Source organism: Heptranchias perlo, unplaced genomic scaffold, assembly GCF_035084215.1.
Source record: "Heptranchias perlo isolate sHepPer1 unplaced genomic scaffold, sHepPer1.hap1 HAP1_SCAFFOLD_54, whole genome shotgun sequence".
NCBI classification, from domain to species: Eukaryota; Metazoa; Chordata; class Chondrichthyes; order Hexanchiformes; family Hexanchidae; genus Heptranchias; species Heptranchias perlo.
The window spans coordinates 4,414,817-4,433,906 of NW_027139559.1; the positions used below are offsets into that span (position 1 = coordinate 4,414,817).

Below are 19,090 nucleotides of genomic sequence, written 5' to 3' on the forward strand. Positions count from 1 at the left end.
ACCCCGAACTCCCTTTGGACATCCACTGTTTTTAACTTTTAACATTTATAAAGTAGCCTGTTCTATCCTTTTTTGATCCAAAGTGGATAACCTCACATTTGTCTACATTGAATTCCATTTGCCACAATTTTGCCCATTCACCTAATCTATCAATATCGCTTTGTAATTTTATGTTTTCTTCTATACTGCTTACAATGCCACCAATCTTTGTGTCATCGGCAAACTTGGATATGAGACTTTCTATGCCTTCATCTAAGTCGTTAATAAATATTGTGAATAATTGAGGCCACAGGACAGATCCCTGCGGGACTCCACTAGTTATATCCTGCCAATGTGAGTACCTTCCCATTATCCCCACTCTCTGTCTCCTTTCGCTCAGCCAACTTCCTAACCAATCCGTACTTTCCCCTCGATTCCATGGGCTTGTATCTTATCTAACAGTCTATTATGTGGGACCGTATCAAATGCCTTCTGGAAGTCCATATAAATAACATCCACTGACATTCCCCTGACCACTACTTTCGTCACCTCCTGCAGCCATGTCTCCGTAATAGCTATCATATCATATCATACCTCCAATTTGAATTTGTACCTGTAGTTCATTTAATTTATTCCTTCCACTCCGTGTATTTGTATATCGAACTCTTAGTTGGGCCACACACCCCAGCCTGACCTTGAGCTATGATGCTGGATTAATCGCTTTACACCTTCTAGTTTTTACTTTATCTGTAGTGCCAAAAGTACATTTTCTTTCTGCTGCTCTACGCTTTTCCCTTTCACTTGTTCTTGAACAACCATTTGTACTGATTGTGTTGTAAATTTCTCTTGATCCTCCTCTCCCTTGTTGCTTTCAACTTTACTCTATTATGATTCCCCGCTCAAGTTCCCATCTCCCTGCCACTCCAGTTAAAACCCTCGCCAACAGCAGTAGCAATACCCTGCGAGGATATGAGCCCCGGATCTGTTGAAAAGCAATCTATCCGGCTTGTACAGGTCCCACCTTCCCAAGAATCGGTCTCAATTCCTCAGGAATTTAAATTCCTCCCTCCTGCACCAACCCTGCAGCCACGCATTCATCTGGCCCATTCTCCCACTCCGATACACACGAGCACGTGTCACTGGGAGTAATCCTGAGATAATTACCCGTTAGGTCCTGCTTTTTAACTTATTTCCTATTTCCTTATATTGTGCTTGCAAGACCTGGTTCCTCTTTTTACCTATGTCGTAGGTACCGATATGTACCACTTTCTCTTTATACCTGTCCGTGATGTTGATGGAGAGATACGCTCATTAAGCAGGGTCATGATGTTGATGGTGAAACACGCTCTTGAAACAGTCCATGATGCTAATATTGAGACTCAATCTGAACAGGGCGATGAGGCAGATAGTGAGACTCTCTATAAACACTGCCATGATGTTGATGGTGAGACACTCTTTAAAAAGGGTCGTGATGTTCATGGTGAGGCTCCTTTTAAACAGTGTCATAATGAAGATGGAGAGAATCTCTCTTTAAACATGGTCATGATGCTTTTTAAAGTGGGCAATGATGCTAATGGTCAGACTTTTTAAAAAATAGGGTCATGATGCTGATGGTGAGATTCTCTTTTAACAGTGTCATGATGCTGATGATGAGACAATACCTGTAAACAGGGTAATGATGCCATTACAGACCTCATTACATCCTTGGTCCAAACATGGACAAAAGAGCTGAATTCCAGATGTGAGGTGAGAGTCACTGCCCTTGACATCAAGGCAGCAGTTGACCGAGTGTGGGACCAAGGAGCCCGAGTAAAATTGAGGTCAATGGGAATCAGGGGGAAAACTCTCCAGTGGCTGGAGTCATACCAAGCACAAAGGAAGATGGTAGTGGTTGTTGGAGGCCAATCATCTCAGCCCCAGGACATTGCTGCAGGAGTTCCTCAGGGCAGTGTCCTCGGCCCAACCATCTTTAGTTGCTTCATCAATGACTTTCCCTCCATCATAAGGTCAGAAATGGGGATGTTCGCTGATGATTGCACAGTTTTCAGTTCCATTCGCAACCCCAAAAATAATGAAGCAGTCCGAGCCAGCATGCAGCAAGACCTGGACAACATCCAGGCTTCGGCTCATAAGTGGCAAGTAACATTCGCGCCAGATAAGTGCCAGGCAATGACCATCTCCAACAAGAGAGAGTCTAACCACCTCCGCTTGACATTCAACGGCATTACCATCGCCGAATCCCCCACCATCAACATCCTGGGGATCACCATTGACCGGAAACTTAACTGGACCAGCCTTATACATATTATGGCTGCGAGAGCAGGTCAGAGGCTGGGTATTCTGCGGCGAGTGACTCACCTCCTGACACCCCAAAGCCTTTCCACCACCTACAAGGCACAAGTCAGGAGTGTGATGGAATACTTTCCACTTGCTTGGATGAGTGCAGCTCCAACAACACTCAAGAAGCTCGACACCATCCAAGACAAAGCAGCCCGCTTGATTGGCACCCCATCCACCACCCTAAACATTCACTCCCATCACCACCGGCGCACTGTGGCTGCAGTGTGTACCATCCACAGGATGCACTGCAGCAACTCGCCAAGGCTTCTTCGACAGCACCTCCCAAACCCGCGACCTCTACCACCTAGAAGGACAAGAGCAGCAGGCACATGGGAACAACACCAACTGCACGTTCCCCATCAAGTCACATACCATCCCGACTTGGAAATATATCTTCATTCCTTCATCGTCACTGGGTCAAAATCCTGGTACTCCCTTCCGAACAACACTGTGGGAGAACCGTCACCACACGGACTGCAGCGGTTCAAGACGGCGGCTCACCACCACCTTCTCATGGGCAATTAGGGATGGGCAATAAATGCTGGCCTCACCAGCGACTCCCACATCTCATCAATGAATAAAAAAAAAATCCCTTAATACCTTTGGTTGCCAAAAATCTATCTGTCTCAGATTTAAATTTAGCAATTCAGCTAATATCAATTGCCGTTTGCGGAAGAGAGTTCCAAACTCTTACTACCCTTTTGTGTAGAATGTTTTTCTCATCTCGCTCCTGAAAGGTCTGCCTCTGATTTTTACACTGTGTCCCCGACTCGTAAAATCCCCAGCCAGCTGAAATAGTTTCTCTCTATCCACCCTATCTGTTCCCATTAAAATCTTATAAAGTTCGATCAGACCACCACTCAACCTTCGAAACTCCAGAGAATACAACCCCAATTTGTGTAATCTCTCCTCGTAAATTGATCCTTGAAGTCCGGGTATCATTCTAGTAAACCTACGCTGCACTCCCTCCAAGGCCAATATGTCCTTCTGAAGGTCCGGTGCCCAGAACTGCTCACAGCACTCCTGGTGCGGTCTAACCAGGGTTTTGTATAGCTGCAGCATAACTTCTGCCCCCTTGTACTCCAGTCCTCGAGATATAAAGGCCAGAATTCCATTTGCCTTCTTGATTATTTTCTGCTCCTGTTCATGACACTTCAATGATCTCTGTCCCTCAACCTCGAAATCCCTTTGGACATCCACTGTTTTTAACTTTTTACCATTTAGAAAATATCCTGCCCGCAATATAATGGGAAGAGCGGACTTCAAATATCACCCTCTGAGTCTGAAGAACAAAATCTGCGCACAATATAATGGGAAGAGCGGACTTAAAATATCACCCTCTGAGTCTGAATAACAAACTCTGCCCACAATATAATGGGAAGAGGGGACTTCAACTATCACCCTCTGAGTCTGAATAACAAACTCTGCCCACAATATAATGGGAAGAGGGGACATCAAATATCACACTCTGCACAAACACAAGATTGCAGGGTGTGAGAAAGACAAATCAACGGTCTTCTGATCACTCGCTAAATAACACATTTATCTGGGGAAGAACAGAAATAAAACTAATTTCTTGGCATTATCTATATTTAACATTATAGTTGCGGCTTTAATTTTGAAAACCGCCCTTCGCTGAGCTGTGAGTGCGACAGAAAACTCTGTCGTTCAAGTAAACGATCAGTTAACACAGTTGGTGTCGGGAACACATGAAAAAGAAACAAAATAGAATCATAGAAATGATAGAAATTTACCGCACAAAAGGAGGCCATTCGGCCCATCGTGTCTGTGCCGGCCGAAAAAAGGGCTTTCCAGCCTTATCACACTTTCCAGCATTTGGTTTCTCGCCTCATAAGTTAAGGCAGTTAAAGTGGATATCCACGTAATTTTTAAACGCGATGAGGGTTTCTGCCTCTTCCAACCTTCCAGGCAGTGATTCCAGATCCCCACCACCCACTGAAAAACATTCTACTCTCCCCTAGAATCCTTCTCACAAGTCATTCTTCAAAATCATCCACCTTCTTCAAAATCATGACGGGTCCAGACAGAGCAGATTGAGAGAAGCTGTTCCCATTGGCGGAAGGGTCAAGGACCAGAGGAGATAGGTTCAAGGTGATTGGCAAAAGAACCAATGGTGACATGAGGAAAATCTTTTTTACACAGAGAGTGGTTCGGATCTGGAATGCACTGCCCGAGGGGGTGGGGGAGGCAGATTCAATCATGGCCTTCAAAAGGGAACTGGATAAGTACTTGAAGGGAAAGAATTTGCAGGGTTACGGGGATAGGGCGGGGGAGTGGGACGAGCTTGATTGCTCTTGAATAGAGCTGGCGCAGACTCGATGGGCCGAATGGCCTCCTTCCGTGCTGTTACCTTTCTGTGATTCTATGAATATAAGTGGATGGAGCTTGCACGACTGAAACTGTGCTGTGTTGTCTCTGAACATCAAACTCACCGAGTCCCTTAACTGCTGTACGTTGGAGAGCTCAGACCACCAATGTAGAGACCATTGTTTTTTTCCAGCTGTTATTCACATCTTCTCTTTCAGTAATTTTCCCGGTAGCTGAGAATGAAGTGAGCTGAAATGAGCAGGTCCAACGAGCTGGTTTGGAGCACAGGCCAATGACTGATCGCAGCTTGTTACTCAGCCAGTCAGCTCCGTTACAGCCGCTCCTGTCAGTAACAATTGAAGAGAAACTGTAAATCTGAAACTAAAATAGATAATTTACAATACTTTATATCATCCCACACTTCTCTGTTTCACAGTTTGTCAAACCCAAAACAGCCTCTGTCTGAGAATTGAATGGTTATCGGGGCCGTCACTTAATATCGGAACTCGTTGATTTTTCGGGGCTGATGCTGGTTTATTTCTTTCAGTGAGTGACCCATTTTACACCAAGTGAAGGTCCAATTCTCAGATCAGAGTCTGGGACACTCTGCTATGTCCAGTCTCCGTTTTGCGAAATTCTAAACCCCTCTGGTCCGGTCATTTCTTGGGAATGAGTCCGAAGCAGTCGGGCCACTCGTTTTTAATATCTGTGTCCTCACTGCTAAATAATAAGATTGCGGGTTTCCTTATCAATAATTGTAAATTATTATACTGACTGTTGAGAATCCAATGGAATTGAGCCCCAGATATTCAGTCTGTGCATCTCCTCATAATTGTTGGTGTTTCTCTACGAGTAATAAAAGCAACCGTCTGGTGAAGTAACTCATTGCACAAATATTCCCCGCAATTAATTCCTCTCTTGTTTAATGCAAGGCGAGTGTAGCTCGAATATTATTTTGACGACTATAATTATTTCCCGAATTTCTTTCCACATTGTGCTCCATTTTTTAGGATGATTTGTGAATGATATTTACCAAATGAGCATTTCCTGCTCAGTGGTGATTTATATTTACCTCCAGCAAAAGCTGATTTCTCCTGACATATTACTCCTGCTCCGAACTACAACAACAAGCTTGGTGTGAAATATATGAACGAAAGTGTTTAATAAAATGGAATAGGGAGAATTTAGATATTTACAAAAGTTTGCCCAACATCAGATTCACAAGAACAGAGTGAAAGAAGAGGTAAAATATATTGGGTTCTGTGGCGCGACGGACAGCACATTGGACTTTTAGTTCAAGACTGTAACGACATTTGAAAGGTTCTGGGCTTGAGTTCTCTAAGAGTTATATTTCAGATCACGACTCTATAATAATGATGCTGTGTTCCACTAGAGTTCTATTTCAGATCACGACTCCATAATAATGATGCTGTGTTCCACTGGAGTTATATTTCAGATCAGGCCTCCATAATAATGATGCTGTGTTCCCCCACAGTTAGATTTCAGATCAGGCCTCCATAATAATGATGCTGTGTTCCCCTAGAGTAATATTTCAGATCAGGGCTCCAAATAATGATGCTGTGTTCCTCCAGAGTTATATTTCAGATCAGGGCTCCATAATAATGATGCTGTGTTCCCCCAGATTTGTACTTCATATCATGGCTCCATAATAATGATGCTGTGTTCCCCCGATTTATATTTCAGATGAGGGCTCCATAATAATGACGCTGTGGGTGAAACAAAAATCCAAGCTGATGTCCATGAAAGGCAACTGCCGCCCCGACACTTCCTGTTATGCGAGTGGCGCCGGTCCACCCCGACTTTCTCAATCCTGAATTCCCTTTGATCTGGATTGACGAACCGCTCTCAATGATGACGTTTTAGGCCTGCACTGTTCTGGTCTCCATATTACGGAAACGGATATAGAAGCACTGGAGAACGAAAATAAAATATTCACGAGGATCATAACAATTCTAAGAGGTTATACCTATCAGGAAAGTCTGTACAGTGTGGGACATTTTACTCTAGAAGAGAGAAGACGAAGAGGTGACCTGGTCGAGGTCTTTACAATTATGTCGTGGTTTGATAGGTGGGGATAGAGAAGATGATTCAACTTACGGGGAGCCGAAATTTTCGGGTGATCAGTAGAAAATAATCACTCATACCTTCAATAAGGAATTCAGGAGAAACATCTTTACTCAGACAGTAGTCAGAATGTGGAACTTACTGCTACATGGAGTAGTTGAGGAGAATATCTTAGAAATATGTAAGGGGACGCTAGATAAGTACACGAGAGAGAAAGGAACAGAAAGATATGCTGATAGTTTTAGATGAGATGGAGTTGGAGGAATATTGTGTGGAGCATAAACACCAGCAGAGACCAGTTGGGGCGAATGGCCCGTTTCTGTAAATTCTATCTCGAATCTGTGTATTGTTTTATCGCAGGGTTACACTGTCGTATTGTGTAGTGTTTTGTTTTAAATACAGGTTCTGGATCTGAGACAATATAGTACACAGGCGAAAGTAAAAGGTACTACTTTATTGTAACACTTATAACATACAAGTATTGTAACAGACAAACAATCAATCACAAGCTCACGTGCGTCTGCCCGTCGGGGACCCCTGAAGTCGACGGCTGGTAATTGAGCCTGTGGTTCTCCAAGGCACCGTATGCACTCGCAGTCCTCGGTGAAGTCCTCAGAGTCTGGAAAGTCCCCGATAGTTATACTGGGGCATGAACAAGTGCATTTGTGGCGGACGGCCAGGTCAAACAGCTGGTGGCATGACGCGTCTTGCGCGTTGTAAACACGTTTAGCTGCTGACAACACTTGTGATATGTCATAGAGTTCACCCTTATGTTCCAGTGCCCACATGAGAACACGAAGAAGGAGATGCTTCAGGGAACAGACCAGCTGTCCCTTGAACTCCGGTGGAAATGTTAGAAGCAAAAGGTTAAACTGCTCCAGGTGAGGCTCGAACTCACAACCTCGGCATTTCTTGAGCCTGAATACTGTTATATAAGTACCGCGCGCTAACCGATTGCGCCACTGGAGCCGCGTTGGTTTAGTAGTCTCATCAAACACACTCATTTTTGGCCTGTAAGACTGCATATTCTTTCAGGCAGGTTTCCAAGTGGACACATGCCGCCACCTGCCACTTGGGCATTGGTGTTTTGGAAATCGAATTCTTTCCTGCCACACACGAAGCAAGTGTTCGATTAACGCCCAATGTAGCAGCATTTTCATTCTGCATTCATGACATCGCGTGAATTGCGATAAATTCATATTCAGCTTCGATCTGCACAACATCTTTTCTCCATGTGTGTTGTTTTCACTTCACCTCGGCTTCTAATCGCAAAGGGTGGGAGACGTTTTGGAACGCTCTTCTGCAGATGGAAGTTGATGGTAGCACACTTGTGAATGCTAATTCTGAGATTGAAAGATTTCTGTGAAACAAGGGTATTAAGGGATATGGGGCGAAGCCGGGTACATGGAGTGAGGTCACAGCTCCGCCATGATCTCATTTAATGGTGCAACAAGATCGACGGGCTAAGTATCACTGCTACTTGCTGCCTCCTGATATGCACCACCTTCACCTGCAAGAAAGCGGGATGTGTGGCTGAGTGATGTGCCTGTCATGGTTAAATAGCTGCCAGTGTGTGTGACCTATGAGTTGTGGCTGGGCGGCTTGAAACAGTGATAATGTGGAAGAGTGAGAGGAAGCCTCTGGTTACAAGAGTTGAGACTTTTCAATTACTTTCTCTACCTGCCTTTCAATGATTTATGTGCTTGCACTCCCAAATCTCTGTACTCCTCTACAATCCCTCGCTTCTAACCATTCAGAAAATTCGCCGATTTACGTGTCCAAAGTTGATGACCTCACACTTGCCCACTTTGAACTCTATTTGCCATAGTTTTGTCCATTCTCTTAATCTGTCTATGCGCCTTTGCAACTTCCTGCTCCCCTTTTCACTTACTGTCCGTTCTCACTTAGTCACATCTGCAAACTTGGATATCCAACCCTGTATTCCTTCATCCCAGTCATTAATAAATATGGTGGAGAGTTGAAGCCCCAGAACAGAACTCTGGGGAACATCACTGTCACATCCCGCCAATCAGAATACCTAAACTTTATCCCCACTCTCTGCCTCCTACATCCCAACTAATGTTCAACCCAAGTCAAATGGCTCGCTCCAATTCCGTGCCCTCTCATTTTGGCAAAAATAATTCTTTCCCATTTTATTAAATTCCCGCGAGTTGAATATTACCAATTTCGCAAAATATTCCCTGCAGAAATTAAACACACATTACAGGGCATGTGTTGAGTGCATAGCAAGAAACCCACGATTTAACTAATAAACAGTGAGAATACACATATTAACACTGAGCGCCAGATCTGAATCGAACCCATTACCCCGAGGTTCCGGGACCCCCACCACACTCACACACTCTCACAAATACACTGCGTTCATATTTAATACCAAATGAAAATCAGAAAATAGTAATCACGCCCAGTGGAATTGGAGAATGTTCGTATTTTACAGAACAGGAAGAGACCATTCGGCCCGTCGGGGCCCGCAGTAAATTATGTTCGCTCTCTCTGCTCTGTGTTGCTCTCAGTATAGATTTTCAGTTCACCAATTTGTCTTTTCCTCTCTCTATTTTACGGACTGATTGTGGAAGAGGTTCGGTTTGGCGGCTAATCATTTCGATCAATTATTTGAACATAATTTATTTTGATTGTAAATTTCTCGGAGACCGAGCGGGAGTTCAGTTGTCAGTTTTCTGAAAGATTTATTTCGATTTCGGAAGCTGAAAGGCCAACTTGGTAAAAGAACAGATAATCAATTAAATGACCAACATCCACAAAGTGAAAGCAAGAGACAGAATGAAGTAAAGGCTTTAATGAACACTGTTCCGGGTTTTGGATCATTTGGTGATCGTGGTCTAATAAAAAAAGCACCTGATTTCGCTCTTTATCGTGATGTCATCACAAGATTGCAGGTTCCAGTCCTGCTCTGGTCGGTTTTCACACTGGTTGATAACGTGTTCTACATGGGTCGGAACTGTTTTACATCCGACCATTTCTAACTGTCCCAGAAAAGACTTGAGGTAAATACACACATTCCTTGTCTTCCTGACTGTGCGATTTCAACATTGTCGATCTGGGTGCACGGGCAGGACATTTTGTACCGGTCACTTAATTCACACTGTTTGGATTCAGAAAGAAGGAAATAAAACGGCTTTTGGAAGCTACCGGTGCATCGAGGTGGCCGACATCTTGAGGTGATGCTGATCTACTGCGCTCTGACCTATGATATAACTCGTTCCACGGACATTCCCCATAATTAATTTTCCTTCTGGATTAATTCCAATATGATGATGATGAGGATTATGATCGTTATTTTCATTATTATCGTTACTGTTTATCATTTTCCCCATTTCATTTCACGATGTGTTTAATTTGTGAGGATCTATTTTGCGTTGTTATTTGCCAAATCTGCATTTCTGCCTGTCCCTTTGTCTGCACGTGCTGTATTCTCAACAGCACATTTCAAATACAAGGGACTTAGAATGTCGAATGAAATCTCTTTCTCTAACATTGGGGAGTTGCTGTTTCGTGTTAGAGCTGAGCGCAACAATTGTAAGGATCTGCTGCTCCTCAATTTCTCTGCCCGTCCAGTAAACCGGGTACATTGAGGAGGCGGTTTGTAGATCGAGAGCAGCTTTTGTCACGGGCACTGCTTTTCCGTGAAATCTAGAACTCTCTCCCCGAAAAGGCTGTGGTGACTCCATGAAATGAAAATATCAGGACTGAGATCGAGAGATTTTTGTTGGTTCAGGTTGTCTGAGGGTGCGGAGAAAAGACGGGAAAATGGAGCTGAGGTACAGATCAGCGAGGAACTAGTTGAATGATGATGTGGAGATGCCGGTGATGGACTGGGGTGGAAAAATGAAAGGAATCTTACAACACCAGGTTATCGTCCAACAGTTTTATTTGAAAATCACAAGCTTTCGGAGATTATCTCTTTCGTCAGGTGAGTGAGTGAATGAGAGGTTCTCAAATCGCATATCTTATATTAAGCTGGGATTCAAAGGTGTCGTTGGTGTTCAGACAGGTTAGCCACGGAAAACAGTATGTCCCAGTATACTGAATACACAAGGGTCAAATTACACAGACAAGAAGAGAAAGAGACGCGAAAGGCAGAGAGAGAGAAGAGAGAATGTCCAGTTGTATTAAAAACAGATAACTTTTTTTTCCCGCTGGTGGGGTTACGTGTAGCGTGACATGAACCCAAGATCCCGGTTGAGGCCGTCCTCATGGGTGCGGAACTTGGCTATCAATTTCTGCTCGACGATTTTGCGTTGTCGTGTGTCTCCAAGGCCGCCTTAGAGAATATTTACCCGAAGATCGGTGGCTGAATGTCCTTGACTGCTAAAGTGTTCCCCGACTGGGAGGGAACCCTCCTGTCTGGCGATTTTTGTGCGGTGTCCGTTCATCCGTTGTCGCAGTGTCTGCATGGTCTCGCCAATGTACCATGCTCTGGGGCATCCTTTCCTGAAAAGTATGAGGTAGACAACGTTGGCCGAGTCACAGGAGTATGAACCATGCACCTGGTGGGTGATGTCCTCTCGTGTGATGGTGGTATTTGTGTCGATGATCTGGCATGTCTTGCAGAGGTTACCGTGACAGGGTTGTGTGGTGTCGTGGACGCTGTTCTCCAGAAAGCTGGGTAATTTGCTGCGAACGATGGTCTGTTTGAGGTTGGGTGGCTGTTTGAAGGCGAGTAGTGGAGGCTTGGGGATGGCCTTAGCGAGGTGTTCGCCGTCATCGAGGACGTGTTGAAGGCTGTGGAGAACTTGGCGAAGTTTCTCCGCTCCGGGGAAGTACTGGACGACGAAGGGTACTCTGTCGGTTGCGTCCCGTGTTTTTCTTCTGAGGAGGTCTATGCGATTCTTCGCTGTGGCCCATCGGAACTGTCGATCGACAAGTCTAGCGTCATATCCCGTTCTTACGAGGGCGTCTTTCAGCGTCTGTAGGTGTCCATCGCGTTCCTCCTCGTCTGAGCAGATCCTGTGTATCCGCAGTGCCTTTCCAGAGGGGATGGCCTCTTTGACGTAGTTTGGGTGGAAGCTGGATAGGTGGCGCTTCGTGTGGTTGTCCGTGGGCTTGCGGTAGAGTGAGGTGCTCAGATGCCCGTCTTTGATTGAGATTTGTGTGTCCAAGAAAAAAAACGATTCTGAAGAGTCGTCCATGGTGAGTTTGATGGTGGGATCGGTTCCTTATAGTTGAATGATGGTACAGGCTCGACCAGATGAATCGCTTCCATTTGTTCCTACGTACAGATCAGCCAAGATCTAATTGAATGGCTGAACGGACTCGAGGGGCTGAATGGCCTCCTCCTGTGCTGCACCGACAATGATACTGTGATATCCCGGCCGCTCTGTGCTCCTGTCCTTGGAGTGTTTGATGGGACAGTTTAGAGGCAGTTTTACTTTGTATTTAACCCGTTCTGTACATGCCCTGTGAATGTTTGATGTGGCAGTGTGGAGGGATATTTACTCTGTAATCTAACTCGTGCTGTACCTGCCCTGTGAGTGTTTGACGGGACATTGTTGAGGGAGCTTTACTCTCCATCTAACCCCAGCTTCCCAGTTTTCACCATATCCATCAAACCCAACTAAGTCCTTCTCTCCATGCCTCTCAACCCACTTATCAAGCTTCTCACAATATCCCTCAACCCCCATCTCTCAGTCTGCTGTCGTAGCTCTGTAGCTCTGTTTAGATGTTTGGCTGATAAAAACGTGCCGTGTGAAACCCCACGGAAAATCTGTGGGAAGTGCAAATCTACCGAACGGCTTGCCCGGTCGGTTCAGCACTCAGCAAAATAACCTTGCTGCTTTTAGCTCTGTGACGCAATGGATACGTCATTGTGAGTAAATGAAACGGTTTTAAAGGTTGTGGGTTCAAATCCCACTAGCGTTGTATTTTAGATAACGGCTACATAGTAATGATACTGAAGGGTGGGACCTTGTAATAAAAACCCAAGCTGTTCACCGATGTCCTTCATTGAAGGCAAACAGCCATCCCGACGCTTCCTGTTTTAAGAACATAAGAAACAGGAGCTGGAGTCGGTCATACGGCCCCTGGATCCTGCTCCGTCATTCAATCAGATAATGGCTGAACTTCGACCTCAACTCCACTTTCCCGCCCGATCCCCATATCCCTTGATTCTCCTAGAGTCCTAAAATCGTGCTATCTCAGCCTTGAATATATTCAATGAATCAGCATCTACAGCCATCTGGGGTAAAGAATTCCAAATTTCACAACCCTCTGCGTGAACAAATTCCTCCTCATCACAGTCTTGAATGACCGACCACTTGTCCTGCGACTATGCCCCTGGTTCATTTCTATCTAACTAGGAGAAACAATCTCTCAGCACCTAACTTGTCACGCCCCCTCACAATGTTTTATGTTTTAATGAGATCACCTCTCATTTTTCTAAACTTCAGAGAGTTTAGGCCCATTCTACTCAACCTCTCTTTATAGGACAACCCTCTCATCGGAGGAATTAATCTAGTCAACCTTCATTGCACGTTCTCCAAGGCAATTATATCCTTCCTTAGATAAGGAGAGCAAAACTGTTGGCAGTACTTCAGGAGAGGTCTCACCAAAGCCCTCACAACTGCAATAAGACTTCGTTACTCTTGTCCTCCAACCACCTTGCAATAAAGGCCAACATGCCATTTGCTTTCCTAATTGATTGCTGTACCCACGTAATAAATGTTATGACCTAGGTCACCCAAGTCTCTCTGAAGACCAACCTGTAATAGATTCTCACCATTGAAACAATATTCTGTTCTTCTATTCTGACTGCCAAAGTGAATAACTTCACATTTCTCCACGTTATACTCTATCTGCCACCTTCTTGCCCACTCAGTAAATCTTTTTATATCCCTTTGCAGATTCTTTGTCTCCTCCTCACAACTTGCTTTGCCGCCGAGCTTTGTATCGTCAGCAAAGGTGGATACAGTACACTCGTTCCCTTTATTTAATTCATTAATATAGATTGTAAATAGCTTAGGCCCAAGCACCGATCCTTGTGGCACCTCACTAATTACAGACTGCCAACCTGAGAATGACTCGTTATCCCTGCTCTCTGCTTTCTCTCCGTTAACCAATCTACTATCCATGCTAATATATTACCCCCAACCCCATGCGCCCTTACTTAATGGAACAACCTTTTATGTGGGAACTTATCGAATGCCTTTTGAAAATCCATGTAAACTACAGCCACTGGTTCCCCTTGATCTACCCTGCTGGTTACATCCTCAAAAAACTCGAATAAATTAGTCAAACAAGGGGCTCCAGTCCCACTCGACTTTCATGACACTTAATTCCCTCTGATCTGGATTGGCGAATCGCTCTCAAGGAGGAGGCTGATCTCCAGCTCAGGGGATTCATAGAGAAGAAATTAAAACATGGCCAGACCAAAGTGAATTTGCTGGCCTCCCATTCCAATCTCAGCACTCAGACTCCATTCAGTCTCACCGCCCGTCTGGACATTATAATCTCCAGGAAGTAAAGATCATCTCACCGAATTGAAACACCTCTTGATGAAACTCTTTGAACGGGATCCAGTGTCCGCGGAAGCCTCACTTACACGCTGAAATCCCCCAGGATAATGTGACACTTCAGCCAGTTCCTTTGTCTGAACACAGAGACGGAAGGAGTGCGGGCGGGGTCGCAACATGTGAGGAAACCACGTTCGATACAGACAGAGAGGGAGAGAAACGGGATAAATTAGAAAATGATAAGTCGGTGTAATTAAACTGAGTTTTCAGTCCTGAGAATTATCGGCGGAAGGGAAGAGTGATGGAACGAGGAAAAGCAATATAAACTAAACGGTATAATTCTAATAGGGGTGCAGGAACAGGGAGATCTGCGGGTCTATGTACACAAATCATTGAAGATGGTAGGGCAGGTTGAGAAAGCGGTTAAGAAAGCATACGGGAACCTGGGCTTTATGAATAGATGCATAGAGTACAAAAGCAAGGAGGTTATGATGAACCTTTATAAAGCAGTGGTTGAGCCACAACTAGAGTATTGTTTCTAGTTCTGGGCACCGCACATTCGGAAGGATGTGAAGGCCTTAGAGAGGTTGCAGAAGAGATTTACTGCAATGATTCTAGGGATGAGGGACTTCAGTTCCGTGCATAGACTGGAGAAGCTGAGGCTGTTCTCCATTGAGCCAGAAGTTTGAGAGGAGATTTGATCGAGGTATTCAACATCATGAAGGGTCCAGGCAGAGTAGATAGAGAGAAACTGTTCCCATTGGCGGAGGGATCAAGTACCAGAGGACATAGATTTAAGGTCATGGGCAAAAGAACCAAAGGCGACATGAGAAAAAAGTTTTTGACACAGCGATGGTTGTGATCTGTAATGCAGTGCCTGAGGGGGTGGTGGAGGCAGATTCACTTGTGGCTTTCAAAAGGGAATTGGATCAGTACTTGAAGGGGAAAAAATGCAGAGCTTCGAGTATAGAGCGGGGAAATGGGATTAGCTGGATTTCTCTTGCAGAGAGCCGGCACGGACTCGACGGGCCGAATGTACTCTTTCTGTGCTGGAACCATTCTATGACTCTATAATTCTAAGAGTGTTGTAGATAAGAACACACTGGAGAGCGCTGGCTCCGAATCTGCGGTTAATTCACTCCCTGCAGTTTGAAACACTCCGTTTTTCTTATATTGAGAAGAATCTTGTTGCTGGAACTGAAAAACCAATTTGAAATTTCACTTCCTGTCCGGTCTCGAGAATGAGGGGATGAAACTTTTGAAATTGTCGAATGTTTTCCTGTTGAAGTGAAGTGAACCGTGTAAATCCGGTTAAACCGGCGCGTCTGAATCCCCTTAGATTTAGAATCCAGCTCTTCAATCCCCTCGCTAAAACAACTCTGGTTTAAGAATTAAAGTCGTTGACCAGAAGCGGTCCCGCGGTGTTGGTCTGTGTTTAATCTCCACCATGAATGTTTAGCTCTCCCCGAGAATCAGTTTGTCCAACGTCCTCAGACAAAGATTCGTTCCCTCCTGTCGACTTGATTTGGGAAAATACAGAATATCAGCGAACAGCTGAATTTTTATTCCGCAATTGATTGATATTATTTAATGGAAATATAAAGGAGCAGGGGGCACTTTAACCTCACGGAGATGATTCGATGCAATTGGAAACCCGTGGATGGGAATCTCTGGAACTAATTTAAATCGGCAGTCAACACAGAGAGGCTGGGAAGCAAAAACGAAGGGCTTCTGGAGGCTGCCAATGAGGAAGAGGAAACATTGATCTCGCTGCGCTCTGGAGCACAACGGGTGGAAAAATGGAAGTAAAGAAACAAACAACATGAACTTGAAGGCACCGCTGGGATTTGAACGCAGGATCCCCTGTTTACAAGACAGGTGTTTTAACCACTGAGCCACGGCGCCCACATTTGTACAAATCTTTCCCAACGTTATGGTATTGATACCTTTGTCAAGCGACTTTGTTGAGCCTTCTCCTTCAGAGCGTCTGCGCAATAACATCGATCTTTTGTTCAACGGTCTCAGCCTGAGAAACCATGGATATCAGTCATGACCTTCTCTTCCTTATCCCCTGTCAGTACATCTTATATCTAGTCCTATTCATCCTGTTTTAATCCCACACTCTATCCACACTATCTGGTCTTACCCTATTGCATTTCTGATCTCTTCCCACGAAATGTTGGTGAGTACTGTGTGTGATACACCCGGCCCTGACCTCCTCCTGTGGGTGACCTCCGACAACTACTGCACAATAGTTGGTTTTACATTAGGAAATGTGTATTAGCGCTAGTCTACCCGGTGTACCTATTCTCACACAAAGGGCAATTTTGCTTCAGATCATTTTAATTTTAGTAAGTCTTAATGGATAAGACAAATTGGACATTCAAAATTTTGTGACGAGATGTTGATATTGTTTACTTGAAATAATTAGTGTAGAACTCGATGATGCTGTACATCGGAATAGAAAGCGAGATTGAATGAACAGGTACCGTCTGAAAGGATGGCTGATCGGCTGTGGGTGGCTGCGAAGTTTTACATGGCTGCATGGTCAATTGCCAGCGTTTCGTTGAACTTCGGGTCTTATTTTCACTTTGAGGTTTTCACTGATTGATAAATGAGAAGTCCGGAGATCGAATCCCAGTTAAGTCCCACTCCGCTTCCATTTTAAGTGAAAAATCACCAATTGGCGTCTCAGATTTTTTCAGAGCTGCAGACGGCAGGAACGTATTTTTCCACGAAAGCTGGCAGTGATGGATAGAAGGATGGAAGATGGGAGGGAGCAGAAATAAACTCGACTGAAAAGGAACAAAAGACTGAGCCTGAGAGTGAGATGGCAGGAGAGAAGCTGAGAGGCTGAAGTCTGTGACTTTTCTCAGTCACTTCTTGCTGCCTCATACTTTATTTGCCGTTATTGTCCAATCTTAATTGGCTGCGGCGCGAATAATTGCGTAAATACAGCGAATTGGCGATCGCCGTTGACGGCAACCGTGGGCTGAGCGACGAAAACAACTTTTATCGTTTAACCGAGCCTTTCGGAGGAGCGGCGGAAATGTTCCAGAAATTATTGGGCAAATCACAAATTCCCGTATCTCACTTTCTGCAACATTTACCTATCGATAATGGCGCACGCTGTGAATTCATCATTGTGGCTCGAGGTCCCAGCAATTGCAGGATTAGAATGATAATGAAATAATTCTGGTCCGACAACAGTGAGACCTTGTTCCGCTCCGGGTTCCAACAGCCTTCTCTGTCCCTGCTCCGTCCACTTATCCCAGTTATTCACACAGAAAATGAGGCAGGTCCAGTATTGTAACAAACTGGTGAAAGAGAAAATCTGTCTCCTTCACACGGAGAGAACAAGCGTCGAACAGGGAACCAAAGCAAATGGCGGCAGAGAACAGGCCTGGAGATCTCAGTGAATCAGCCGCCGGTGACATTAACCTCTCGATCAGGTCAATAAACACCAGACAGTTGTTTCTATCTCTCTGCCTGGTGCTGAATCCAGATATAAACGGTGGTCCCTGGGGCAATTGGTGAAATCAGAGGGAAACCGATCAGGGAGAAAACAGTGTCGGCGACAGAGACCAGACCGGGATCCCGAGCCACACGGGCTGGATCCAATCACTGAGCAGCTCATCGCTTCAACCACCTTCGCGCTTCACCCTCGGATCAGTTTCACCGAAACCGCTTCCTGTTTCTGGGTCAAATTCAATCTGATCGAGCGGATCAAACATAAAAGTCGAACTCATATTTCTCCAGGAGCGCAGTGGGCAAATGTGGTTCCAGATCATATTCCTGATTCTTGGGACACTAATCCCTGACTCGCCAGCACGGTATGCAATGACAATTCTGATTGAACAGCAAAAAATGAGGGTTTTCACTAATGTCCCGTGGACGAGATTTACTGCAGTGCTCACGGAAACCTCTGTGGGGAAAGACCGTGGGATTTCGAGGAGTCCTCAAAATATTAAGGAACCGGATTTCAGTGAACACTCGGGAATGTGCTCCAAATATTTCTTGGATGAATTAATAGAAGGTTTTGTATCCAAGTTTGCAGATGACAGTTAGATCGGAGGCACAGTTACCTGTGTGGGTGGGATCAGGAAGTTACAAAGGGACAGAGACAGATTAAGTGACTCGCAAAACTGTGTTAAATGGAGTTCAATGAGGGGAAGTGTGAGGTAATTCACTTTGGATCCAATCAATCGGAAAATTTTCTCAATGTCGAGAGATTAGGAACAGTGGAGGAGCAAAGGGATTTGTGTGTCCATGTACACAAATCACTAAAAACGATTGGACAATAAAAAAAGGTCATCAAAAAGGTTAAAGGGATGTTGACCTTTATTTTAAGGGGACTGGAATACAAAGAGGAGGAAGTTATGCTTCAGTACATCTGTAGAACTGCGTTCAGTTCTGGGCACCGCCCCTCAGGAAGGATATATTGGCCTTGGAGGGGGTGCAGCGCAGATTACCAGAATCATAACTGGTCTTAAAGATTTAAATTATGAAGACATGTTGCATAAACTCGGATTCTGTCGCTTTCAGTTTGAATGGTTGATCTGATTGAGGTATTTAAAATGATAAAACGATTCGGAAGAGTAGATACAGAGAAACTATTTCCTCTGGTGGTGGGGGTGGGGCGGGGCATAAAATTAGAGCTCGGATTTTCACTGGTGAAATCAGGAAGCACTTTATTACGTTGCACATACAGACAATAATGCAGTTTCTGACCTCATACATTCTGCAAGGTCTTACTTGATAACGCAAGTCGCACATTGAAAACGATTTTGGTAAAGAAGGCCTGATAGCGTACAACATGGACTTGGATGGACGGGGCAGAATTTCAAAGTTTGCAGAGGACGAGACAG

General features: G+C 44.7%; 2 non-coding genes across 2 annotated transcripts; both read right to left on the bottom strand.

The window, feature by feature from the left end:
* Positions 1-7,605: 7,605 nt before the first annotated feature.
* trnai-uau (transfer RNA isoleucine (anticodon UAU)) lies at positions 7,606-7,701 on the bottom strand. The gene is made up of 2 exons: positions 7,664-7,701; positions 7,606-7,641 (listed from the first exon to the last, which is right to left on the bottom strand). It is a non-coding gene; the product is annotated as a tRNA-Ile (tRNA).
* An 8,353-nt stretch (positions 7,702-16,054) lies between these two features.
* trnat-ugu (transfer RNA threonine (anticodon UGU)) lies at positions 16,055-16,127 on the bottom strand. Its single transcript has one exon. It is a non-coding gene; the product is annotated as a tRNA-Thr (tRNA).
* Between the last annotated feature and the right edge of the window lie 2,963 nt (positions 16,128-19,090).